The sequence below is a fragment of the Notamacropus eugenii genome, chromosome 2, assembly GCF_028372415.1.
Source record: "Notamacropus eugenii isolate mMacEug1 chromosome 2, mMacEug1.pri_v2, whole genome shotgun sequence".
Lineage (NCBI taxonomy): Eukaryota > Metazoa > Chordata > Mammalia > Diprotodontia > Macropodidae > Notamacropus > Notamacropus eugenii.
Genome location: NC_092873.1, coordinates 8,322,026 through 8,334,338, shown reverse-complemented (window position 1 = coordinate 8,334,338; position 12,313 = coordinate 8,322,026).

The window sequence follows — 12,313 nt, the reverse complement described above, 5'->3', positions numbered from 1 at the left end:
AATTATAAATATTTATAATTACAAATTAGAAAATAAGAATGCTGATCTAAGGAACCAAATGGAGCAACCAATAAGAGATCTGGAATCCCAACTCTCAAGAATGACAAACTCATATCAAGACGGTACTGAGGGAGAGAGAGACAGAAATATGCCCAGCTTTCTTTTGAAGATTTAAAAATTAGACAATTATTGTCAAACAAATTATACAGGTAAGCCGAGGCAGAGACACTAAGGAAATAATACTTGAACTTATCAGACTGCTCTTGAACTTTTCGATGATGATTTTTAACAAATCCTTAATTCACAAATCCATGACTCCATTGGGAACTCGGTATCAAGAGTAGACATTATATTCATTAATAAAAATGAGTAAACCAGTTTTTTTTCCAATGTTAACTAGGTAGACAGGAATGAAGTGTGGTCCATTGGAGAAACGTTGCCTTGGCTGTAGAAGCAGAGGACCTGAATTCAAATTTTGCCTGTGATGCTTACTCCCTGGTCGCTCTCATTCCCTGATCCTGAAACCTCTGGTTATTTATTCGCTGTGTCTATCAGATAAAACACAAATTGAAGAAAATGAGTAATAACCTTCATCTTTAAAAAACAATCTTATGTATCTGCTTTCGAAAGGCTGTTAATGTTCACACTCTTGACAGCAAACAGTGACTGAAGAAAAATGTAGGCAATAGGAAGTCAGAAATATAGATAGTAGGAAATGAGTTCATTGGAATCAGGAAGAAAAAGAAACAAAGAATTCTCTTACTTTCATAAAGTTTGAGGGAGGGTATGAAGGCCTCAGTCTATACTGGGAGTTCTTATTACTGACTTTTACCCAGACATATGTTTTCCCTCCCTAAATTCATTTATTCAAGAATAGGTTATGCTTTTTGCTCTCACCCTTCTTTGCACCTTTTGCCTCCTTTTCTTGGCGTGTTGCTATCTTGATATGTAGTCTAAGGATATTCAAATGTGGTGGGCATAGGGTAATGTACAAAGTCAAAAAAAATATTTCCAATACCCAGCAGAAAAACACACCTTCCAGCAAATGTTCAGGAGATGAAGGAGCGCTGCCTTCTAGGACCCTTGACAGTAGGAGTCTGAGCAGTCTTAATTCATCCTGCTCGTCTTCACTCTCATTTTTCAGCCAAACTGCTCTACCACTTACTCTGTATTTTGTCCTGCTCTGTATGCATTCGGGCTATCTGTTGAAATCTCTCTCTTCCTTCAGAAACTTTCACAGGTGTAAACTCCAGGAAGCTTTCCTGGATTTTGCTCATCTCCCTGATAATCATTTCCCAATAAATTGATTTATTTGTTTCTTTTAAAGGCATACTAAATAAAAACTCTATCAATTAATGTAACAGAGTACCTACTACTACATGCATGATAATGTAATCCATCCCAAAGTTTGCCAAACTTTGACCTAACAGCCATTTTTTTTTCTGAACTATTCATAAAGGGAAATAGTGGACAAATATTAAATAGAAATGGCAATGATTATATGTAAGTGTTCAATTATCCCACGATCCCTGAATTCATAGGTCTAGACTCTAGCCCAGATTCCCTAAAACTGATACAGATTGAACCCGAGAACTTTTCTCCATCTGGTCTGAGTTACCTAGAGACTTTTTTATTCGCTTCTCAGCAAAAACAATCAGCACCTTATTGCCAGGATTTGATTGATCCCCACAAGAATGTACATATAGGGACCAACTTTGATCACATCCAGTAGCATAAGCTATCCCTCTCTCCTGGAAATTAAACCCGTCTTCCAGTTGCCAATAACAATTCCACTGTATCCTTCCTCAACCTGAAAATGCTTCCAGTATGTATGACCTCTGTTCTCAAAGCAGACCAAAATAACATCATTGTGCTTGAGTCCAGATTCAGTGTGTCTGACTGTGGCTGATGATACCAGTTCCGACTAGCAATGGTCTACCTCACTTTAGGCAGAAATGGTCCTTGTGAGTATTTGTGAACAAATTTGGGTATCCTGTGTTTCCTTTGAGCTATCTCAATTCAGATTTGTTCACAGAGCACAACACCTTTTGTGATGTGGTCACCCCATGATGAGCAGTCCTGTGCCAGTGTCTCCGATGTCACATAATGAATTCCAAAGTTCTTAAGAGAGACCATGAGAGTGTCCTTGCATTGCTTCTTCTAACCACCGTGTGAACGCTTGTTCTTTGTGAGTCCTTCAAAAAAGAGTCTTTTTTGCAAGCGTAAGTTTTTCATTCGAACCATGTGACCAGCCCATCAGATTTGTAGAGTTTGAAGTCCTGAACATTCAATATCTAGAAAAGAACTTAGTCTGGTACCTTGTCCTTCTAGATAATCTTCAGAATCTTCCTAATACCATTCAAATGAAAGAGATTCCGTTTCCCGTCATGGACCTCCTATAGTGTCCAGGTTTCACAGGCATACAACAGTATAATACAGTTTCTCTTCCATAATATTCTTTGGACCCTCCCAAACACTGAGTTAGGTCAGTCAGTGCCTGTGTCAGCCTCATTACCAAGGCTGTGATGCTAGGTAAGGTGATGAAAGAAAAAGACTTCAAAAAGTGTGATCAGATTTAGCAGTGAAGATACCATTGGCAACCTTGGAGGAAGCAGTTTGAGTAGAGTTTTAGGGTCACAGTCAGATAAATGGGTTTGAGGAGTGACTGTAAATAACTCTAATATTTAGACAGGGAAAAGGAGGGGAGACACTACATAAAAATAACCTGAAGGGATGCCAAATTCAATGAAGATAGGAGAAATTTTAAAAACCCAGAAATTAAACATATATTGGATAGTGTGGTGTTTATATCACCTTTCATACATCATTGTCCTTAATTTGCACTTTTTGAGCCTAGTATAAAGGTCATGTTATAATATCTGAAGTGAGAATACATAAACTCTATAAACTGTTATTTGCCTTTTAGATTTGTAATGCATATTGAAAGTTAAAAGGTTAATCATGAAGAATTTAGAGTAAACTTTGAACTACCTTATATTCTACTCACATTAAAATCCATCCTTGGGATCCTAGCTAACTCTGTGGTGCTGGACAAGCCACCTAACATCTGTGAAATGAGTTTGAGTAATGCTTGTCTCACAAAATGGTTGTGAGGATGCCACAAGATGATGTATATAAAGTGTTGTGAAAACCCTCATGTGTGAGAGAAATGTTAGCCACCGTTATTATTTTAAAGATTTCTGATTTTTTTTTGAATTTTCCCCTACTGTTACTTATTTTACAGGACAAAGTGGTGTGCAAATGATTGGGAGGACGTCACTTAGTCCTCTGAGACAAATAAAGAGGATGACGATTTATCTCCCTTAAACTGTAAGAATATTTTGTTATTGGTTGAACAGCTCAGTAGTGATTGCAAAGGTAAGTACAGTTTAAAATTTCGAAACATAATAACTGTTAAACAGAAATCGAGGACGTGCATGTATACAAGAAGAGACCATTGCAACCTTATGCCATTCATTCACAACAAAATAGAGGAAAGTCAATCACTGACAGGCCTTGGCCAAGGGGAAAGGGATTGTGTTGATTGCAGGGTCATAAATTTTTCAGCCATCTTCTACTTGTGTCAGTTCAAAAACAATTACTAAGTACCTATTTTGTGCTGAATACACAAAGTTTGTATAAGTTATCTCATTGAGTGTGCAATCTAATAGGGGATATACCCTACCTAGGTAACTCGAATACTGATATGTATATTCATATAAATATAAGTGCATGTGTACCTAAGTAGATATATGTGTACACATGTGCTATATATGTATTTATATATATAAATATTCATACAAATGCATATTTGTATATATACGCATATGTATGAAATGCACCGTCATAATGCTCTGTGAGCTTCAGTGGGGGAAAGAACACTAACTTTCAAGAAAAAATAACCTGTGTGTGAAGGTAGCATGTGAGTTGAGTTTTAAAGGATAGGTATGAATTCAGTAGCTATAGATCATGGGAGTATAGGGAGGTGAAATGAACCTTTAAACGATGGAAACTGAGTAAAAAGGCAGAAAAGTGACAGCGAAAAATCGAGTTTTTCTGGACAGTATTTAGCAGTGAGAATTAAATATGGAAACTTAGGGGATTACAAATTTGCCGAGGGCCGAGATTTTTTCTGTTGCCAAGTCACTTAAACTTGGAGCTTCAGTTTCTTAATCAAGAAAATACCATAGTTCACAGGATTTTTTTGGGGGTGGAATGTATCTTGTAAGCCTCTAAGTGCTATATTATATAATGTGTGTTATTAATACTTCATGGTAGGATAAGGTGCATTAATTTTATTTGCTTGGTTGGTGAAAGGAGAACCATTGAAGAGATTGACTTGACTTCAAGTATCAAGAGATCAGGCAGTGATCTCTTTCATGAAAAGAATGGTTAAATTACTAAAATCTTCCATAAAACGGCACAAAATGTCAACAATCTTGTCAGTGTTCTGCCTAATTTTTGTAATTCTTCTGTCAACATGACATATAGTACAGTGTACTGGACACCGTACCAGAAATGGCTAGGTTCAGATTCTGCCTTATACACATACCAATTGTGTGAGTATTAACATGCCTTTTGACTTCTCTGTGCCACAGCTTCTTCCTTTGCTTTGAATGTTTCAGCTTATCATTTCTCTTACCGTCAGCTTCACTTCCTGCTACAATCAGTGTGGCTCCATCTAGCAAGCGAGTTTTGTCTTGTTGCCTCAGTTTTGCTAAACACTGAAATATACGAAGAATTGAAAGTTACCAAGGGAAACCCAATACTCAAATCTGTTGAATCTGTAACTTGACATAACACACGTTACTACCTCTGGGTTAGGTAACAATTTGGCTCCATACCTCTCTGAAGAGTAAAGGGGCAGCTATTTTGCTTAATACTATAAAGAATTTTTCACTTTCCTCTGCTGTTTCAGCTATATTTGTTTCAAGTTACTAGAAGTCTGGCCAATGAATAAACGAAGATTGATATTACCATGTGAATCTTGAACGGTTTTTGCTATTATAAATCTCTAAAGGAGAAGCCGTGTTTCCACACAACTTTGTAAAATAAAACGCATTTATGATACTTATAAAATCATTCAGTATATTTGAAATATATAGATATTAGGCATAGCATCCATTATATTAATCTTATTTGTCCCATCGCAGAGTACACATCAAAATATTTACTTTCCACATATATTTTTCTCATACTGTGAAGAATTCTGAGCTTTCATATATATTTTTTCTATTAAGTAATTTATCCCTTAGTGATCTTTTATCATTTTCTTCAATGCTCACAGAAAAATAGGTTATTCTGATACACAATGTGAAGTTTTTGACCAAGTAATATTTTGTTATATTCTCCGGATTTATGCTTGGATATTATTTTGCCATTGCAAGAGCATTTCAGTTCTGGGAATACTGCTACTGTCTTGCAGATTTTAAAATACTCATATTTTTATTTTGTGTTTTTGTCTGTATACATCTTATTAAACTTGTGAAACCTGAGGATGCTGTTCCTGGATAGGACTGATCACTACAACGTGAAAAAAGGCATTGCCCACTACTCACCAGAAAAGTTAAGAGTTTACAAAGCAAGATTCGTGGACTACAGGAAGGATGGCCAGAAACAGGACAAAGGATATGTGAGTTCGTACACCAAAAAGCAGAATGGAACAGAGAACTCCATGGCCTTAGGTATGAAACTCGCGATTTTAAAGAAAGTCTTGGAAGCATTATTCTTACTGTTGAAGAAATGTGACAGGGGATTTAAGATTAGAAAGGCAAAAGGACTACGTCATTAAAACAGTATTATTGTTGAGCCTTACTTATTCATTTGCACTCTAGGGATGTAAGGAAGAGATGTATTTTGAGCGAAATTTGAAAATGGTAGCACAATTATTTGTGTTTTATTTTTCAAAATGAAGTAAAAAAGTCAACTCTGAATAATCAATAGTGATGGGAAAATGGATAGAATTTTATGTACATGCCCTTCTACACATTTCTCCAGAGTCATCCCAATGCATCAAAACTCAGGAATAATGAAAAAAGTCTGTTGTTCTAGCTATATAGAATTTATGGAATTCCTTTTCATTGAATACAAAAAAGAAGTTGTACACAAATAAGAATATGACCCATTTTTCATAGAACTATAATGCCCTAAAGTAGCCTGGATAAAAAATGGGTTCCTCACTGATTTTGATGAAGGCTAGAAGGGGGGCAGTGAGACCCTTGCCAAGATCATAGTACAAGGGGCAGTTCACTTCGAATGAATGCAAAGACTCAAGCATTTCTGAACTCAAAGTAAAGATTTACATTTTTCAGCGGACAAGGGTCCTTAGGGCACCTGCAACCTTATCTGTGTACAGGTAATGTTTCTAGAGGATTTTCTATAGTAAAACATGTGTCAAATAGGCTAACTAGATGATTCAAGGTGGGATTATGGAATGGATAGTTCTTAAAGGAACATGTAGTTTTGCTACTGGGGAAGTATTTTACCCAACATTCGTCTGGAAACGAATAAGTGCCACTCCATGGAGGTACAATTTTAGGCCTGAAACCTCACTAAGTCAACTAGTGGTCAGGACTGACCACTGGCCACAGGACTGACTAAGGAATACCGTCCTGATCTCATGAATATCTTGTTGGAGGAGATAAATGAAAGGGAGTGTACTTATATCGAAGTCTAAGATACATATGATTGGTCAGTGAGTAGTGAATGTCATTATGATCAAGTACACAAACAGGTCAGCCAGCATACAGCTGTTTAAACTCATGAATTCTCTAGTTGGAACTTGCTACTGTATCAGTAAATGAGAAAATAGTGGTTGCTGGGGCAGGCTGTGTTCTTGGACTGGGGAGAAACTGCCTGAGATAGGGTTTTGAGGCTAACAACAAATGTTATCTTTGAAGAGAAATGTGATTTTAGAATAGGAGTCCAATCACATGCACCCAAGCACCCCATCAATTTCTAACATGTCCTGACTTTGTGGGCCTGTGCAGGCCAACAAATTCTCAGTGCCACAGGTAATACGAAAAGGTAAGCTTCAAAGGGTAGAGCACGGACCACTCTGCATCAATAGAGGGAGTTTCTTGACAATGAGTTCCCTACATGGATTTAGTTCAGCTGAAATGAACATTCTTTTTCTTTTAGACATCCAGATGAGTATATTCAAATGGCATTTATTACTTCCTTCCACTGAACTGTCATTGAAAAAAGGCAATTTTCACCTAGGTTTACTCTGAAACAAGAGGAAGTGAAGCAAGTGACTGCAGAAATGCTATTTGAAAATATTAGACATCAGTTAAGGAAAAAAGAATGATGATGTAAAAAAGTGGAGCTCAACAGAAACTTCAATGCTTTCTCAGAATTCTGGACCTTGAACTGAGAACAGTAGCAAATCATTTGAATCAGGGAAAATGAAATTTAAAAGACACTATTTCCATCTCTTTTTGTTAAGAATATGTATGGGTTTCCTGGAATAGGGAGGTGAGTATTATAGTCTTTTTAATCTTAAGAAAGGGCTATGATTTTTATATCACATAAATATAAATTGGTCCCAGGTCATAGAAGAGCTCAGAAAGGATTTTGAAAATCACATAAGAGAAATAGAGGGAAATTTGGAAGAGAAAAGAGAGTAAGGGGAAAAAAATCATAGGCAAAATAGGAGTCAACAAGTTCATAAACGAGACCAAAAATATCTTGAAGGAAATAACGTGTTAAAAAAGTGGACTAGACCAAAGGGCAAAAGAGGTGGACAAAATCAATGAGGAGAAGAATGCCTTAAAAAGCAGAATCATCCAAATTTTAAAGGAAACTCGAAAGTTCGTTGAGTAAGTGAGTCCTTAAAATTAGAATGGAGCAAACAGAAGATAAAGAGTGTATCAGAAATGAAGAAATGACGAAGCAAAACCAAAAGAATATAAAACACAAAATAATCTGAAATATCTAACCGAAAAACATCTGACCTGGAAAATAGATGCAGGAGGGATAATTGAAAAAATCTTCGACTACTTCAAAGACATGATATAAGAAGAGTCTCTACATCATATTTCTAAAAGTTCTAAAGGAGAACTGATATTCTAGATATTCTAGAAACAGAGAATAAAATAGAAATTGAAAGCAGGCACCTATCATCTCCCGGAAGAGATATGAAAAGGAAAACTCCCAGAATGTCATAGCCAAGTTCCAGAGTTCCCAGGTCAAGGATAAAATATTGGAAGCAGCCAGAAAGAAATCATCCAAATATTGTGGAACAACAATCCCAGTACCACAAGAATTGGGCGCTTGGGCAATATAAAAGTCAGAGAACTTGGAATATATTCTAGAGGTCAAAGTAGCAAGGATTAAAACTGAGACTTACTTACCTATCAAAACTGAGTGGGGAAAAATTATATTCAATGATGCAGAGGAATTTAATACATATTTGAGTAAAACAGAGCTCAACAGAAAAAGAATCTTACAAATACAAGACTTAAGAAAAGCATGGAAAGGAAAGTAGGAAAGAGATATCATAAATAACTTATTAAAATGAAACTGTTAATATTCCTATATGGAAAAAAAATTTGTAACTCATGAGACTTTTCTCATTATGATAGTTGGCGGGCACTGGGTGAGTTGAATATCAAAGGATGGTATTGAAAAGTAATATAAAAGTTGAAAGAGGAATGTACCGGGAGGAGGAGAAATGGACAAGGGACAGGTGGAAGGGAGTAATTTATCTCACACAAAAGTGGTAAGAGAACGCTTTTACAGTGGACGGGAAGAGGAGGGAGGTGAGAGTGAGAGAGTCAACCTTACCATCATCAGAATTAGCTTAAGGAAGGAATAACATCCACACTCTCTTGGGTATGGACATCTATCTTACCGTACAGGAAAGTAAGGGGAAGGGCATAAGAGGGGGGGATTGACAGAAGGGAAGAAGTTTGGGGGAGGGGGTAATCCAAAGCAAACACTTTGAAGGAGGGACAGGGTGAAATGAGAGACGAGAATAAATGGGAAGTGTGATTGGATGGAGGCAAATATAGTTATTCTTTCACAATATGATTATTTTGGAAGTATTTAGTATGACTTCAAATGTATAACATATATTGAATTGCTTGAATTCTCAATAAAGGTGGGTGGGGAGGGAGGAAGGGAGAGAACTTGGAACTCAAAGTTTTGAAAACAAATGTTATAAAATTGTTTTTACATGGAAATGGGAAATACAACAGGCAATGCAGTTTACCAAGCTACTTCATCCTAAACAAGACATAAAATAAATAATGTCTTAAATAAATAAGTTATGTTCAATCATTTGTAAATAAGTACACATAAATATAAAACAAACAAAAAAATTCCCGTCTAGTATCATTTGAATGTAAAATTACAGTCTAAAAGGCCATGGAAAAGTACAATGGAATTGGTACTTTGTGAAGTATTTCTCCCAATACAGAATCAGCATGATGTAATGAATACAATAAGCCTCAAGTCCAGAAAGATCTGGTTTCAAATGTTGACACAGAGTTCATCTTACCTGACTCTGAGCCAGAGGTCTGAAATTGCCCCGAATTTCTTCACAAAACTCAGTCCTGGGGGCATCTATTTGACACCACTGATCTCTCCTCACCTTCCATAAGAATATAAGTTCCAGAGAAATCCTCTCTTTTTGCAGAGAGTATTTCCTTACCTGAAAATTCTTGGCGAATGAAATTTCAAGTTCATTCCCTTTTGCTCTTCCTTACATTACACTTTAGTATACATCCCTCACTATTTCAGAATAGTTCGTTGCTCTCTAGGATCTTTATCTTTTACTTATTTTCTTATTAATTTACGTAAAATTATTCAAGTCTTTCTACATGGAGGAAAGACAAAGTCTTCATAAGTCAGAGCACTGGATGGAACCTGTTAATCACATGAAATTCAGTAAGAATGAATACAAAATTATATAATTAAATACAAAATAGTTTCATAAGTATAAGTTGGAGGAAATAGAATTGGACAGCATTTTGTCTGAGAAGATGTTAATCTTAGTCAGTTCTAAACTGAAGCTGAGTTGGTACTGTTATCTGAGAACCCAAAAGCTAGTGTAATTTTGCATCCTATTCAGAGAAGCATAGCTTTCAAAACAGACAAGGTGAAAATCCCTGTGTACTCTGAAGTGAATAGATTGGCTTATCCTGATTAATTCATTTGTGGCTCTCACAGAATTATGACAAGTAGTAAGCACGATGCCTAACAGGAAGACCCTGGGGGTCCATGACTTGTGAGGATCTGTTAAAGGAACTAAAGATATTGATTCTTATGTCTTCAGGATTTTGAAGGACAGTCATTTTGAAGAAAGATGAAGCATTCTGTGCTTCAGACTGAGGATCAGAGCTCGGAGCAATGGATCAGAGTTTCCAAAATGTACATTTTTAGGGTGAATGTCAGGAAAAAATTGTTAACCAACACAAACATCTTGAAACAGAATGCGCTCACTTGAGACGTGGTGGCCACCCCCACCTGTGAAGCCTTCAAGTTGAGGCTTGTAAGAGTTAGGTCCCTAAGAATTGATAAGGCTTGCCTTGGGTAGTGACTGAGGTTGCTTTCCATCTTTGAAATGCTATTATATTTTGGCTTTTCATTTTCAGTAGCCTGCATTTCTTTTAATCTATAAAGCTATTTTCCTTGCTTTTTCACATTCTATATTCCAGTTGAAGGTCAAATGTTGTTGCTGACTTTGGAAGGAAAAAAGATGATTTAAAATTTTCTGAAATTGTTGTCCCCAGGACGAAGAAGAGCTCATCTCAAAGAGACTTTTTTCTGGAGCTAAAAGCCAGAGTTGAACAAGGTGGAATTGTGAATAATCCTCTTGGAAGCAGAAAGAAAGCTTCTTCCCAAATCACTGAGATTTCTGAGGTATTCACTTTGATCACTTTCCAACCTAAGTCCATATTTTCAAAATCAGGACTGTGCTTCTTCATTTTGCTACATATTTGTCATCCTCAGTCCGGTACATCTGTCTACAGCACACAAGTCGGGACATGGCTGGTTATCAAAATCCGCATATGCTGTTTGTTATGCTTGGTTGTTCCTTTTTCCTTTTTCATTCAATGGCCATTCTTGAGACCCAACTCTACTTCAACTCAAAAAATCCCTGGATTTCAGTAATGCCTTTGCCTTTTCTGGTCAGAGAAAAGGGGGAGCTCATCAGTGTCATTCACTCCTAAATTAGTGGGAGAAAGGAATGCAAAGAGGTAGAAAGTGACGCCTCCAAAACAAACCATTTTTATTCCTTGATTAAGCGATTCATCTCTTTGTACTTTTCACGAGAGAGATTAAGGGTTACTATATATATATATACAGAGAGAGCAAATATATAAAAATAGAGCAAATTAATAATATATAATAATACATATATAATTATATATAATATAATAATATATAATATATATACATACATATATATGTATATATATATACACACACACATATGTATATATTATTAATTTGCTCTATTTCACTTTGTTGTCTCATTCATGTCCCATGAAAGAGAAGTAAAAAATATTTGCCACAGAAAAACTTTTCTTAGATTTCTGACCTCTGGCTTTATCTGTGACCTGAATTCCTACATTAATTCTAATTCAACATTGCTCACCATGATAGGAATACATATTCATCAAATTCTAAATTTACAGTTTTGCATTTTCATATTTTCTTCAAAAGTTGTTTGAAGGAAATCATTTGTGTTGGTGGCCCCCAGTAATCCTTGGTTAATGGTGCCCTGGGGTGCTCCTTTTAACTCAGCTGAAACCTCCTCATACCCTCCTGCTACACTTCCAGAAAGGATGTCACAGCATGGAGCTTATAAGCTTTTTGATGTAACTCTTTCCACCAGTCCTGAATGGGGAACAATGCTCCTGGACCAGTTTTACTATGATACGAGTGCAATATGCACTTTTTACACTTTGGCCTCAGTAATGCTTTCATCATTCTTTTAAAATATGATGGTGAAGGGTAGGTTACCATCACTAGGAGAACACACTGCAGGTCTCACTTTTTCCATCCCGAAAATGAGAGGTTTTGACTTAACAACTTCTAAAAGATTTAAATCAGTGTTGCTGTGAAAACGCTACAGCTATCAGCAAAGAGAATTTTCTGAGGACTTCCACTAAGAAATTTATGACTTATCACTTCATTGTTCTGGAGATAATATAATTGTACCAAGACAATGATTCTAAACGTAGGACAAATGCTTGTCTTCAGCTCCTAAGAGGAATTAGCTATTGCAACAGCATGTTTGATTTGGAGTTTGAAGAGACGTGGTTTGAAACACTGCTACTACTACGTACTGAGTGTGACAATG